Source organism: Schistocerca piceifrons, chromosome X (assembly GCF_021461385.2).
Source record: "Schistocerca piceifrons isolate TAMUIC-IGC-003096 chromosome X, iqSchPice1.1, whole genome shotgun sequence".
Classification (NCBI taxonomy): domain Eukaryota; kingdom Metazoa; phylum Arthropoda; class Insecta; order Orthoptera; family Acrididae; genus Schistocerca; species Schistocerca piceifrons.
The window spans coordinates 701052620-701066238 of NC_060149.1; the positions used below are offsets into that span (position 1 = coordinate 701052620).

Sequence of the window (13619 nt, forward strand, 5' to 3'; positions counted from 1 at the left end):
ATATGCAGTAAGGTAACATTTCAACATTGTACGAAGAGGTGTGCACTAGTGAGCACGTTTAATATTCAATAGCCTATCAGAACAGAAAGTTAAATAATGGAAGACACTAAGTATTCAAACTAAAATTGAAAGATTTTCCTGTGACGTATTGCGTCTCTTCTGCTCACGAAATCCTAGCAGTAGTTCGGAACTGTTCTCTGTAATCTATTGTCTATTTGAACACTGGCTTACAATAATTTTTTAATTTTTTTAGTCCTGTAATTCCTTTTCTTATAAATTTTATATTTAGCTTTCTGTAGGATGTAAGGAGTAGTCAAACAAAAACGAGACTGATGGAAAAAGATGATGAATAGCTTCATGGAAAAATGTTTGTGATTGCCTTCAGGAGCATGATTGTACCCAGGCATGTACCTCTCCCTCCGAAGCAAATGGGAGACCACAAATGACTTTCTTCAGGGTTGCAAAAATAGGGAAATTGCATGAGGAAATATCGGTACTGTATAGACGATGAGTAAGGGGTTCCCAGCGAAACTTTTGCAGTCCAGTCAAACACCTTTGGTAAGATGTTAGTGGCGACTGGCTGCAAAAAGCGGACTGCTAGAAATATATCTCTGGTTGAGTCAAATTTTTATTCATGTTAGACACAGAGGTGTGATCGCCGTTGGAGGAGAGGCCATCGACCTCAGGATGATTTAGTGAGCCACAGAGCTCAGCGAGCTTTCGTCAGCAAGTACACTCCTGGAAATGGAAAAAAGAACACATTGACACCGGTGTGTCAGACCCACCATACTTGCTCCGGACACTGCGAGAGCGCTGTACAAGCAATGATCACACGCACGGCACAGCGGACACATGTCAGCCAGTTTGCCGTGGCATACGGAGCTCCATCGCAGTCTTTAACACTGGTAGCATGCCGCGACAGCGTGGACGTGAACCGTATGTGCAGTTGACGGACTTTGAGCGAGGGCGTATAGTGGGCATGCGGGAGGCCGGGTGGACGTACCGCCGAATTGCTCAACACGTGGGGCGTGATGTCTCCACAGTACATCGATGTTGTCGCCAGTGGTCGGCGGAAGGTGCACGTGCCCGTCGACCTGGGACCGGACCGCAGCGACGCACGGATGCACGCCAAGACCGTAGGATCCTACGCAGTGCTGTAGGGGACCGCACCGCCACTTCCCAGCAAATTAGGGACACTGTTGCTCCTGGGGTATCGGCGAGGACCATTCGCAACCGTCTCCATGAAGCTGGGCTACGGTCCCACACACCGTTAGGCCGTCTTCCGCTCAAGCCCCAACATTGTGCAGCCCGCCTCCAGTGGTGTCGCGACAGGCGTGAATGGAGGGACGAATGGAGACGTGTCGTCTTCAGCGATGAGAGTCGCTTCTGCCTTGGTGCCAATGATGGTCGTATGCGTGTTTGGCGCCGTGCAGGTGAGCGCCACTATCAGGACTGCATACGACCGAGGCACACAGGGCCAACACCCGGCATCATGGTGTGGGGAGCGATCTCCTACACTGGCCGTACACCACTGGTGATCGTCGAGGGGACACTGAATAGTGCACGGTACATCCAAACCGTCATCGAACCCATCGTTCTACCATTCCTAGACCGGCAAGGGAACTTGCTGTTCTAACAGGACAATGCACGACCGCATGTATCCCGTGCCACCCAACGTGCTCTAGAAGGTGTACGTCAACGACCCTGGCCAGCAAGATCTCCGGATCTGTCCCCCATTGAGCATGTTTGGGACTGGATGAAGCGTCGTCTCACGCGGTCTGCACGTCCAGCACGAACGCTGGTCCAACTGAGGCGCCAGGTGGAAATGGCATGGCAAGCCGTTCCACAGGACTACATCCAGCATCTCTACGATCGTTTCCGTGGGAGAATATCAGCCTGCATTGCTGCGAAAGGTGGATATACACTGTACTAGTGCCGACATTGTGCATGCTCTGTTGCCTGTGTCCATGTGCCTGTGGTTCTGTCAGTGTGATCATCTGATGTATCTGACCCCAGGAATGTGTCAATAATGTTTCCCCTTCCTGGGACAATGAATTCACGGTGTTCTTATTTCAATTTCCAGGAGTGTATATCCGGCGAGTGGTGTGCATAAGCAGTGTCACCCGCTAGAGTTAGCAGGACGGCCGTAGCAGGCAGTGATCACGCGCCTCGGCCGATGAATGAAAACTCCGTTCAGACTACTGGCCCACCTCAGCAGGATACAACACAGGGCACAACGGTACACAAACCATAGCCCCAAGAGCGATCGATGTCGATGTCGTAGATGTAAGTCTGCCTTGGGCGATGATCAGCATTGACTGAATCCTTCAGGAACCGATGCACAGCTACAGAGAAACCGGGGCGCCCCCAGCCCAGGTTCGAACAGGCAACCCACCAGAGAGATGGCTGCCAGCTCGAGGTAGTCACCTGGAGGGAGACTCAACAGTGAGAAGGCGTAACTCGTCTGCATACAGTCCCCACCTCAGACGGTTACTTACCACTACTGGAGACGAAGTCCTTGGCAGATAACTGGATAGTTCACTTGGTTCTGCATTTGTCTCCACTTGGAGGTCAGCACCTAATGCAGTCATCTGCGGCTAGTATCACGTACCCATGTTGATATCGTCATGTACAGACAACACTGAAAAGAGTCAGATGACAACTGAGTACATCTGAGACCTACATTTACAGCTTTCATAGCTTGATAAAAACTAGACAGTGTTGACTGGAATACCTTCTGAAACACCGAATGTAACAGATGTAAAATACCAAAAGTGAAAGGCTGCCAATTACTGTTTCTACAGAAACCAAATTCCTGTTTTAAGTATTGAAATACGTGAAAGGGAAATAGTAGTTCAGAAGGGAGTAATACAGGTTACTAGCCTATGTCAAGATATTTTATCTGTACATTGAGCACGTAGTGAAGAAAATTTGTGAGAATTTTGTAAAGGGAAGTTAGTTTCAGGGACAATAAATAAAAGCTTTCATTTATGCCAGTGACATTCTGATTCTGTCACAGACGAAAAAGGGTTGAACCGAATGGATTGTGTCTTGAAAATGTGTTACATGATAAACACCACTAAAAGTCCGACAAGGTCAATAGAATGTAGTTCAGTTAAATCAGGTGTTGCTGACAGAAGCATTTTGGTAAATGAGACACTAAAAGTAGTCGACGATTTTTCCTATTACGGAGTAAAATAGCCGAAGTAGAGAGGATATAAAATGCATAACGGCAATATCAAGAAAAGATTTCTAAAAAAGCACCATGTTAACATCTTATATAAATGTAGGTGTGGGCAAATATTTACTAAATATTTTTTGCATGGAATGTTCATTCTTACGGAATGAAACATGGAAGACAGACAATTCACAAGAGAAGAGAAAGAAAACTTTTCAAATATAGTGATATAGGAGAATGCTAAGATAAGATTGGGAGCTCTAATAACTATGAAGAGGAATTGAATGTAATTGGAGCAAAAGGAAACTAGGTCGCAACATAACTGAAAGAAGATATAAGTCTGTAGGACACATCCATAGGCAGACAGGAATCCTCAGTTTGGTACTGGAAGCATTGGGGAAGGTAGTAAAACTTGTAGAGGGAGACCAAGGCTTGAGGACAGTAAACAGAATCATGTTAATCTGCGTAATACAGTTTTTCAAAGATGAAGACGATTGCACAGAACAGAATGTGGTTTTTTCTTGGCATTCAAAATACCATTTTCCATATACTTTCGCTGGGTATGGAGTGCAAGTAATAACTGTCTTTGCAAAATCTCTCAAGTAAATGTAACTAACATAGATTTATATGCGCTTCTGTTAACATACTAACTGCTATGGAGCTGAGAAGACATCTAGACCATTAAACATGAGAACTTTCAGGATAAAGCTATGTATACGGTAATATGATATTTCCATTACTAAATTGTTTCGTTCACTTAACAAAAGCTTCCTTTAAAAACTTCTGTTTTGCCACCGCCAAGTCTTCTGAAGAATATAACAGGTGGTTGGAAAATAGAAGGTACACATATTTACCTGCTCTACCTACGTATTTGGATTTGAGGTTAAGAGAATTAGCATCAATGTTTATCAAGAGCTCTCAACCGAATTAAAATAACTCGTTGCAGTAACGTCAGCAAAGACATCATCATCAGAGTGAAATGGACACATTACCACATTCGTCAAATTAATGATCAAAACCACTCACACTGAAGAAAAGTACGAAAATATTAGTGCCTTTTTCGTATACTGTGAACTTGGACACAGCAGAAATTATTTGTTAACACATTAAGCTATCCTTCACAGAGACAGTGGGAATCTCTCAATCGTGTCTGTTGATACTGTACTTTACTACCACAGTACTTGAATGTAGTAACGCCATTTTCAAACCTATATCAGACACCACCACCAAGAAATTAAATATACCAAGCGGTAAGGCCCTATCAAAGACTTAACGACACTGTCTGGAAAATAGTAGCAGTAAGCGTATTTCACTTGTTGCCGTATATAGGCACAATATTGGGGTTACCATCTCATTTAAAAGAGCAAAATATTTTTCTCAATTTGAAAAGTGGATATTGCACGACTCTGAAATATCGTCTGCTTTTTTAATAGCGAGCCTCTTCTTGCCAGGGTGGCAGAGCGGTTCTAGGTGCTACAGTCTCGAACCGCGCGACCGCTACGGTCGCAGGTTCAAATCCTGCCTCGGGCATGGATGTGTGTGACGTCCTTAGGTTAGTTGGGTTTAAGTAGTTCTACGTTCTAGAGGACTGATGACCTCAGAAGTTAAGTCCCATAGTGCTTATAGCCATTTGAACCTCTTCTTGACTTGATAATTTTGTAGCTATTTAAACTCACAATATTTTAGGATTTATTTTCTTTGAACCAACAATGAACCACGATCGAAAATAGAGACTAAAAACGTGTTGCAGTTACTGATTTGCGATTTACAAGAACTATTTGGTCTCTGATTTACTAATACAGGTTTAGTATAACTGTGACCATTCGCCTGACTGATGAAACAAATGTACAAGATAATAAAACGAAAGGATGATTAGGGCTTTTCTCCGAACGAACCCAAGCCGCAAGAGACAGAACATACGTGGAACTTTGATATTAGTGAGTGAGGAAATTGGAGACGGCGCTTCCAAAGGAATCATCTCGGAATGCACATTACATGATTTGCGGAACCCTCATTACATCAACATTTTATAAACAGATTATACTTTTAACCCCAGTACCCCAGAATACGAGACAGTGGCGTTAAACCTCACACTACCTGGCCTTTTCACCAATTAGGCTATCATGGTCTACCGCGCATCATGAATATCTCTCATATTTCTAGTCTGTTAAAGGTATCAAGACAAAAAGTTTATAATGCAGCAATACGAAAAGAGGGAAGTATTTTGCTATATGGTTACTAATTTAAATTCTTTTATTGGTCGTTAAACTGAAATCACATTTTTAATTACAGCGTAATTTACGTAACTCAGGAACGGGGGAGTTGCGTCATATAGCACATGCCAGAGCTAAAACATTTAATGAAAACACTGAAAATTTGAAGACTTCCAGGAATTTGTTTGATATTTTGTGCCAGTGGTCATGAAACTGCGCTGTTCCGGTGATGTCGTTTCTGTGTATAAATGCAGACAATTTTAAGCGATTATGAAATTTAAAGGCTGGTCACAGTACATGAAACAGGTGACCTAGTACGTCCCTCTACTTTGCTTAATTTGTAAATTATTGCACGCGTGCATTTCGAGATTCCCCGTAATTTTATTCGCGTATCACATTGGCTGTCGAGCGACTTTCCCCGCTTTGTCCCACTCTAATCCCGCTCGAAAATTTCATATCGCTTCTAACGAGATTTCACAGTATTGATACATTGCTATTAAACGGTAGTGAGTGGCAACATTTTCCCTCGACCGAAAACAGTGACCCTAAAAACATCTCACTCTGTGAAAACGAAGTTTTGCTTGCTCAACAGTTAGAATTAACAGGGCCATGTATACAGTGTAAAATAAATCTTGCCATGATAGTTTTGCAGAATCACGTGACAAGTTGATACAAGGAACAATGAGAATATTCAGCATCGATCCATAACGGATCCAGACACAAGAAAACTTTGTTCAGTTGCAAGACAGGCAGTAGAAAAGTAAGTTAAAACCACAACGTCAGTTATTATGTAAGAGGGAATTAGAAGACTCTTTCAAGGTATTATTTTTTAATTTAGACTCATACATTTTTGTATGATACAATCATTACTAGCTTCACCCTTCAAAGGCCTTGTTTGGATTCTACCATAGAGGAAAGAAAAGTTCTAATTAAGACCTGAAACAAGTGCAGTAATTTTCTGTAGATTACTTGTGCACTTAGTAAAGTGCTGTTACAATAGACATAGTTCATATACATAGGCGTCATTTGATGAACAAGTGTTCATGCCTTGTCAACTAAAAAACAGTACAATGTATTTAGAACAAAGCGAGACCTTCACAATAAAAGAGAGAGAGAGAGTAGCAACCTTTATCCCCATGTTTTTTGGTACCCGGTGGCACTACACTTCAGTTTGTTAGATATTTACAATGCTGCACGTAGGCTTAGGGGAGACGACACGGAATGGACGACCAGAGCGGTTCTTTGCTGCAACTCGCTGGCACTCTTCTTCCGGCAGCGAGGTGTTTATGTTCTCTGGATAAATGTTAGGAAACGGAGACGCTGCCCGAACAGCACAATGCAGCACTTGTTCACTAGTCATCCTCAGATCAGCTGGAGCATTTAAGGAGGCAGCAGCCACTAAATCAGCTAAGGATACCGTCGTAAATATTAAAATATGCATTATTTGCCAACCCATTTTGTTCAACGAGGAGTCCATCCGATTCTTAGGGTTTCACGTCGTCAGTCTCCGCTTCTTATAAAATGTCTGTCTTCTTTCTTCGGCATTATGTAACATGTTTAGTTGTTGGCCGATGCTTTCAGTATCACGTCCCTCATATTGGGTACGTAAACCTAATTCTGGTTTACTGCTGACGTAGTTGTGTTCTTTGAATCTCAGGTTAAAATACCTGCCTGCCTGGCCGATACAGCTTTTATCACGATCACGGCGACCCTATACGTTATGATTTTTATGACTGAAGATTCTCTTACAGAGGACGGGCGCAACTAGCACTAAGAGTAGAGAAGAAAAAGTACATTTGTTAGTATGTAGATAATTTCATGATTTCAGATATTGTGTTTAGTTGACAACGCATGAACACTTGTTCATCAAATTCCGTCTGTAAGTGTGAACTATGTACATTGTAATAGAACTTTACTAATTTCACATGTAGATCTAGTGAAAATATTTGCACTTGTTTCAGGTCCTAATTTAAGCTTTTCTGTTCTCTATTACAGCGTTTGAGGAAGACCTTTGAATGCCGAAACCGGTAATGATTGTATCATAAAAACGTGGCCACTCCAAAACTAAAAAGTAATACCGTGCAATAAGTCAATCACCGTCTCCTCAAACGGAATTTCGTATTTTCCGGAAAAGACTGTCATACCAGTACGTAATCAGGAAGTAGTTTCATCCTTATTCTTATAAATTTTCCTGGTGTCGAAAGTCAGAGCTTACAGACCAACATGGTACGTGCAGTTAACGACTTAATTAACAGGGACGCACAGGGTGTCAGCTCGGATAACCAGGGAAAAATGACTGGCGGCACTAAGACTTTGCTGTTCGTAGTCAAACTAAAAGAAAAAAGTTTCAAAACACTTATAACACTTGGAGGCAAATATAACACCGCTAGGGAATCTAATTCGGACGAGCTAAACTTGATAAGCCGTGCTCCAAGACCCTGCCCGCGCACATGGAATCTGCGGCTTGTGACCGGGCTTCCCTGCGCAGCGCATCTGTATTCCGAGAGCCTTTTCCCCGGCAGAGAGCTCTGTCAGCGCCCTCTGCGGTGACGATATACCCACACCTCTTAGCGCCTTCGCTTTTCTAGGAAGCGAACGTATGCATTGGCGACCCACAAAATCTAGGGGCAGTGGCACCTGAAGATAACTGGTTCAAATGGCTCTGAACACTATGCGACTTAACTTCTGAGGTCATCAGTAGCCTAGAACTTATAACTAATTAAACCTAACTAACCTAAGGACATCACACACATCCATGCCCGAGGCAGGATTCGAACCTTCGGCCGTAGCGGTCGCTCGGCTCCAGACTGTAGCGCTTAGAACCGCACGGCCACTCCAGCCGGCGAAGATAACCAATAGCTGTCCTGTAGAAATAGTGTGCTATTTAAACAATACCATCTGACGCAAGGCTCTAGAGCAATTCAAGCAGTGGTTGGTTGGTTGGTTGGTTGGTTTGGGGAAGGAGACCAGACAGCGTGGTCATCGGTCTCATCGGATTAGGGAAGGATGGGGAAGGAAGTCGGCCGTGCCCTTTCAGAGGAACCATCCCGGCATTTGCCTGGAGTGATTTAGGGAAATCACGGAAAACCTAAATCAGGACGGCCGGACGCGGGATTGAACCGTCGTCCTCCCGAATGCGAGTCCAGTGTCTAACCACTGCGCCACCTCGCTCGGTCAAGCAGTGGTCATAATATTTAATCTCATAATAGAGCAAGTGGACACGTAGCCTAGGTACCGTTATTGTGATTTCATGTACGCTTGTAGACTAACAGTTTGTGACCAGTTATTGTAACGATCACGCGACTTCCTCGTTAAACTATTGACTGTTTCACAATGTATACGAAACTCTAAGTCGAAAATGCAGATATGATGGTCACTTAAGGCAAATGTCGTCATGCTGCGAGATGCCCGGGTAGGCACGGTTGCCCCGGTTCACATCCACTCGGCGTATTAACTAAGAGGGCCAATGTGCTGGGCAGACTGGATGTGGGTTTTAGGCGGTTTTCCACATCCTGCTAGGTGAATACCGGGTTGGTCCCCACGTCCCGCACGTTACACAACTCGCAGACATTTGAAAAACGTTTGCACTCTTTCATGGCTTACACTAGATGCAGACAGCTGGGGTACACTAATTCTGTACCAGGGGTACAGAGTGGCGCCAGGAAGGGCATCCGACGATCCTCTGACACTAACATAGCCAAATCCATAGTGACAAGGCCGACCCCACGTTCAAGTGGGACAAAGGCCCGAGGAAATGTCATCATGCTGCGAGACCAGCTATATACTGAAAGCAATCCTGGTCCAAGTAAGCCCTCAGTGCCCGCCCAGGTAGACGACGGTCTGACGCATGGCTTTCCGGAGTGGGAAGGAGCACCTGGTCCCAGGCACGAATCCGCCCTGCAGACTTGTGTCGAAGTCTGGTGAGCCAGCCAGTCTGTGGATGGATTTTAGACGGTTTTCCATCTGCCTCAGCAAATGTGGGCTGGTTCCCCTTATTCCGCCTCAGCTACACTATGTCGGCGTTTGCTGCGCAAACAAGTTCTCCACATACGCGGATACCACCATTACTCTACCAGGCACACATCGGGGCTACACTTGGCTGGTGTGAGACGTTCTCTGGGGTGGTCCACCGCGGGCCGAACCGCGCAATAACCCTGAGTTTAGTGTGGGGTGGCGGAGGGGTGAAGTGGACTGTGGTAGTCATCGTGGGGTTGTGGACCACTGCGGCTGCAGCGGGGACGGAGCCTCTCCGTCGTTTCTAGGTCCCCAGTTAACATACAACATTCAATCCCTCACTACTTATCTTCGGAAACAGTATGTTGTGTTAAAGATACTGGACGTGTGAACAATAAAATCTGCCAACCAATAAAGGAATTGATGAGAGAAATTCAATTAACATTTGACAGCAATAACACACGTCACCACAAGGCTACTTCAGTGTGCGAGCGCGATCAGATTAAGGAGAGTACTGCGAATATTACTCTCACACTCCTTTCATTACATCCCCATTTCGCGCCATCCACAGATTAATGATTACGACTTTATTTGCCACTACCTAATGGGGGTCAACTTCCTATTTCAAAATGGGAGCCCTAATTTTCATTACAATTAGGGTTTGGTACCAAAACATATCTAGGTTTCATCTGAAACAATCTCTTTCATTCAGCGTCGATGCTGAAGTAATAGGCAGCAATCTGAGTTGGATGGAAGAAATTACTGAAATCATTCACCCTAGTGGTAAGATTCTGGGTACGTCTCCGAAATCAAGCATGCTGATGGTATGAGGACTAACTGAAATCAATGTATAAGCATTCTGGAAACTACGTTACGGCAAATGAAGCTAATCTGTCAGACTTCTAAATATCTAAACATAAAAATATTACTGAACAATGAAATTTGTAAACCAAAATTAGATTTAGGATAATATGTCAAATGTTTAAAACAAAAATGTTTAGATGTTTATCGAAAATTTAAAGCAAAACCAAATGTGTCAGTTCTTAATTGCAAAAATCAGAAATATGGAACTTCGTCGACTACAACGCCATCTACGAGCGGAAAAAATTACTTTAATAATGGCTAATAATGTCTGAAGGATAAACAAGAGAGCAATGATGTGGTTGGACACCTAATTAGATTGGAATAGGGAAAACTACCACGAATAGGAATCTCAGAATCCATGTAGCACAGAAGGGGCATAGGAAGCACACGAACAGGAAGGAAGGATGATATCAACAGTGAGACAAACGAAGTAGGACCGAGCGAGGTGACGCTGTGATCAGCACACGGGACTGGTGTTCGGGAGGACGACAGTTCAAACCCGTATCCGGCCATCCTGATTTAGGTATTCTGTGATTTCCCTAAATCTTTTCAGCCAAATGCTGAGATGGTTCCTTTTAAAGGGCATGGCCGACATCCATCCACATACTTCCCTAATCCGATTGGACCGATGACCACGCTGTTTGGTCCCCTCCCCCAATTCAACCAACCAACCAAGGCGATAAGTGTGATAAAAGGAGGAGCAGGTATGATTGGTGAAGGATTGTAGAAAACACAATGGTCTCCTAAGCTAGAGCGACAATGAAATATATATGAAGTACATATAAGTAAGCAGCGTACCCAAGACGCGCAAGTGCTCCTACACCCATAACTTATTCATCCATTATTAGAGAGTGAGGGCACTTAGTGACGCCACGAACATTACACGTAGTGTAAAACTTTTACGAGGGTTTTCTCATTGACATCACCCAATAAATGACGAAAGGAAACAAAGTTATCGCTCACTAAATTTTCGCTGTTCATGAGTAACACTGCCGCATAAAGCATAACGCTTCAGTTTATTACTTCTTTACTACCAACGGCATTCACGATAAATTTTACACACATTATTCATGTATACCACAGAATATACTAGAAAAATTATATCGATGGACAACACATGGTTCAGGAGATACGGCATCATAACCACTGGGATGTGTGAAATCTTCCTCATCATGTATCGCTTTCAGATTTATTACTTCTTTGATAGTAAACCTATTCGTAACAAATTTCGCAGACAGTAACGATATATGCCGCCGACTGTACCTACAACAATATAACATTGTACAACAGATAGCTCGTGAGATATGATGTCAGATATTGAGATACGAGGAAAACTGCTACTTTAAGTATATGTGAAATGCATTTGACATATGCTTGTACAGGCAAAGGAATGAATAAAAAGCTCATCCTAAATCTCTGGGAGGAATTCCATCAAATATGGTATACATATAGTTACGAGACTGTGGGGTTAAGAAAAAACAGCCCCCTATTGGCAAGGGGGTAAAATAAAAAGAGAGAGAAAGTGGAGGAATAGACAGACAGATGGAGAGGGAAAAGGAGGACATGAACGCAGACCGTGTGGGGGAGGAGATAGACAGAGAGAGGGCAAATGTATGGAGAGGAGGAGATGGGCAAAGAAAGGAAAGAGGGGGAAGAGATGGACAGAAAGAGGGGACGAGGAAATGGAAAGAAAGGGAAGAGGTGGAGATGGAGAGTGAGAGAGGAGAGGAGATGGGCAGAGAGAGGAAATGGTTGAGATGGAGAGGCAGAGGAGGGAGAAGGAGATGAATAGCGAGAGTGGTAGGAGGAGATGGACTGGGAGAGAGGAAGAAGAAGATGGACAGAGAGAGGAAGAAGGGGAATAGGGACTAGGAAAGGTAGAAGTGGATATGAAATTACAGGAGGCAGGAGATGGATGGATGGGGAGTGGGGATATGGATAGAGTGGAAGGAGATGATGGACAGATTTGGAAGGAGTAGACGGTAGAGAGATTGGGGAAGATCAGATGGAGAGGGAGAGGAGTAGAAGGACGGGCAGAGAGAGCAGCAGGAGGAGATGGACAGAGAGTAAGGGGTGGAGGAGATGGACAGAGATAGGATGTGGCGGAGAAAAGCAAGAGACAAAAAGAGAAATAGAGAGAGAAAATTAGACGATGGACTCAATGATAGGGAAAGAGGAGGTGCACTAGTAGAAAACTGGAATAAACAGAACCGAGGCAGTGTCGGGTACTCTGCTTTGCTATGCTATCTGATTAAAAATATCTGGATATCTATTAGCGAACATTAATATGTGATGCAGAGCGTCTACTCTTCGCCTTTTTGTCGGAATGAGCTCTCCTGGGGACATTTTCAGTGATGTTTCTGAATGTCTGCGATGGACTGGCATCCCTTTCTGCCCCAAGAGCAAAAACTAGAGAAGATAGTGACGCTGAAAGTTGGGGTCAGGAACGACGCTGACGTTCTAACTCATCCCAAAGGTGTTCGATTGGGTTCGGTTTGGGACTCTGCACAAGCCAGTCCACTTCAGGAATGATATATTTCAAAAAACATTGTCTTCACAATGGTTCCTTTTATCAGTGCGTGTTGTTATGGTGATGCAAACAATCATCGTCCCGAACTGTTCCTCAGTTGTACGCAGTAAACAATGCTGTAGAATATCTACATATCCATTCGCATTAGCCTTTTCTTAAGCACAATATGCGGAGCACACCCTGATCGTGAAAAACACGTCCTAATATCATAATAAAAGGCGTGTTTCTTAAGTAAGTACCGTTTTGAAATTGAAAAAATACGTGCTAAGATATCTCAATAATTTTATTTTTACATGAAAGCCTGTACCTTAATTTACGCACTGACGCCATAACGGTCTGATTCTTCCTTGTTTACGTTGTGTACCGAGTGTTTAAAATGCCTCCGACAATCGTGAGTCCCGCCGACTGTGAAGTACGGGCTGTTATAAGATTTCTTATGCTAAAGGCCTAAAAGCGATCGATATTCATCGTGAGATCTGTGCAGTTCACAGAGAAAACGTTATGTGTGATTGAATGGTAAGAGAGTGGGTGAGAGGATGTAAAGATGGCCGCACAAATGTGCATGATGAACAACGGGGTGGACGTCCTTCGGTCGTTAATGAAAGTTTGGGGCAGGAAGTGAGAGAAAGTAGACACTTTAATTCCTCCTTGCGGGATGACTTTCCTAATGTTTCTCGTAGTGTTTTGTATGGCGTTGTGACCGAGCACTTGAATTATCGAAAATTGTGCGCACGTTGGGTACCGAAAATGTTGATGGATGTGAACAAAACCAAACGTTTAGCCCTTTCATTGACTTTCCTTAAGCGGTACCACAACGACGGTGATGATTTCTTAAGCCAAATTGTTACGGGCGATGAAACATGGGTGGCCTACGTTACAC

The 13619-nt window shown here is 43.8% G+C and overlaps 1 protein-coding gene across 1 annotated transcript in view; it reads left to right on the forward strand.

The window, feature by feature from the left end:
• The window catches only part of LOC124722626 (pikachurin-like), a 51111-nt gene that overhangs the window by 22561 nt on the left and 14931 nt on the right, over window positions 1–13619 (forward strand). The window lies entirely within an intron of this gene.